We start from the raw sequence: 2,606 nt of genomic DNA on the forward strand, positions 1-2,606 counted from the left end.
TTGGAAGTGGATTAAAATATATTCTAAACGTTTGCTGTGTCCGACCCTTCGTGTGGAGTGTCCTTGCGTACAGAGGAAACCCACAACAGGCTTGTTATAGCCTCGAAATTTGATGGCCCCACCCCTTTAACGTACACCTGTATCTAAGTACACGGGTTTCCTTTGTATTTCGCGCCCATCGCAATGCGGTCGCTGAGGCCGCGAATCGAACCAGCGCCCTCGAGACCCTCGAGCTTAGCAGCGCGGCACCTAAGCCGCTAAACTACTACGGTGGTCAAAGAGCACATGAATTTGTTGCCCTTCAAGATTTGTTTCAAAATTTCCACTGGCAAACTTAATACTTCAGATAGGTTCAATGATGCGTGAATACCGTCGGCATGCATAATGAATTAAGAGCACTTTAATGAACTGCAGTATTTTTTCGTTGAGTTACAGAGTTGTAAACTCCATAGTTTCGCTTTCTAGCAGTTTGAAAATTTCCGCAAATTCTTTTTGAAAAATAGTCTGGCCTACTATATCGTGTCGTTCCTCGTTCCGATATCGCCTGGTATATATATATATATATATATATATATATATATATATATATATATATATATATATATATATATATATATATATATATAGTCCCTGCCGGCGGAAGTTATCTTTTCGTCTACTTTACTTTCTTCACATTTCTGTCCTAATTACTACTGATAACATCCCCTGTACTTTCCGTGGCATTATGGTCTGTCAGTTCTCATTACTATTGTGTCTAACAACGAAAAACGAGCCCTTAAAAACGACATTTTCTTTCCTTCATTCATAGCAAGGGTTTCGTTCGGGCAGACCTGATGGCTTCAGATAGTATGCGAGGGATTATTGGTCAGCTGCCAGCTCGTGAAAATATCACGTGCTACGTACGCCAACAGGCAGAAAAAGTGTTCCACACTCGCCGCCTTGGCTGCGATCGGCGCTGACTAACACTCCTAGGTTTAAATGCATATATATACCCCATAAAGTAGACAGGAGGGTGACCGCCGCCGTAGCTCAGTGGTAGAGCATCGGACGTGTTATTCTAAGGTCGCAGGTTCGGTCCCTGCCGGCGGCAAGTTATGTTTTCGTCAACTTTACTTTCTTCGCATTTATGTCCTAATTACTGTTGATAACATCCCCTATACTTTCCGTGGCATTATGGTCTGTCAGTTCTCATTACTATTGTGTCTAACAACGAAAAACGAGCCCTTAAAACAAGTCATTTTCTTTCATATATATTGCCACGTGCGTTTCTTATTATCACTTTTGCTGCGTTCGGTTTTCGCCCACAAAGACTGTCAGCAACGCTCAGCGCAAACCGCGCCTCATTGTTCGAGAAGCTTCGCGATTATTGTAGATCGTTTTGTTAAGATTGCGCGCAAGACACGAACACTCGAGCTTATTCTAGAGCTTGCGCGACAACCAGCGATAACGCTGGAATATTCGATGGCACATGTATAAATGCCGACGCGCTTCACCGCTTGTCAGTTGATCGACGGTCGACGCTCTGTTAGCCGCTATCAGTGTACAGCGTGTAATGCTGTACGTTGACTTTCCGTTTCACGGCCACAAATTCGGCCAAATAAAAAGTTTCATTTTAGACACGCCGCTTGGTTCCTTCGTCAGCGTCGCGACCACGTGACAATATATATATATATATATATATATATATATATATATATATATGTGTGTGTGTGTGTGTGTGTGTGTGTGTGGAGGTGACCTAAACCCTTGATTTAGGTGTGGCACTCGAACATCGGCCTTCGTGAACCCTGTTGTATCACCTGAGTGTTTCACTCGCTGCCGAAGCCGATCTCTGAGGCCACGTGGAAAGAAACGCGTGGCTGAGATCTTTTCCGCCAGGTGCCGCAACGATCCCAGCTGCTCGCAATCTTTCAATGAGCTCAATCAATTAACTTTTATTAATTATTCTGACCGTTAAATGCCCTTATCTTAAGTCAAGTTATGCTCCGATATCATATAAATCCAATATAACTTTTAATTTGAACGAGAACCACCGATTTCTAATTTCTAGAAAACTCTATATGAGTATTCTTAAAACCGGAAGTCAGTGCTCGACCGGAAGTGCTTGGAAGAGAAACGAGAGTGTCGCTCGGTGGTCGTGCCGCCAAAAACAGACGAGGAGAAAAAATTCGGCGCACTGACAATAACGTACAAAACTGGAATAGAAATATTGTTGGTTTAAACTGGAATACAAATCGTGTTTCTTTAATACTGAAAGAGTTTCTTTACAGTCGAGATAGGAGTTTACAGTCAGTTGAGGTAGGAACTTTACTATGGAGCACGGTGTAAGAAAAATAATTTAGGTGTGGACACTCCGCCCGACGGCGCGTCCACATAATGTTCGCCTCTTTCCTCCTCTCGGCCCCTATGTCGCAGCGCCTCCCACGCAACCGCGGCCGGCGCATGTACTATAGAAGACGAGCTGCGTGCGAGCAGAAAGACTGCTCACGCGCTCTAAGCAAGACGCCGCGCTTTTACGTACGCAACGCTGTTAGGGACGCTATGTGCGTCGGGTGCGCCGTTTACACCGTGGCCGTATGAAAACTCGCCGTGAAAAAATGCAATGA

The 2,606-nt window shown here is 44.2% G+C and overlaps 1 non-coding gene across 1 annotated transcript; it reads left to right on the forward strand.

Annotated features, from left to right (window-relative positions):
- Positions 1–1,018: 1,018 nt before the first annotated feature.
- Positions 1,019–1,090, forward strand: Trnat-ugu (transfer RNA threonine (anticodon UGU)). The gene has a single exon. It is a non-coding gene; the product is annotated as a tRNA-Thr (tRNA).
- The last annotated feature ends 1,516 nt before the right edge of the window (positions 1,091–2,606 follow it).

This window comes from Rhipicephalus sanguineus, chromosome 10 (assembly GCF_013339695.2).
Source record: "Rhipicephalus sanguineus isolate Rsan-2018 chromosome 10, BIME_Rsan_1.4, whole genome shotgun sequence".
In the NCBI taxonomy this organism is placed as follows: Eukaryota; Metazoa; Arthropoda; class Arachnida; order Ixodida; family Ixodidae; genus Rhipicephalus; species Rhipicephalus sanguineus.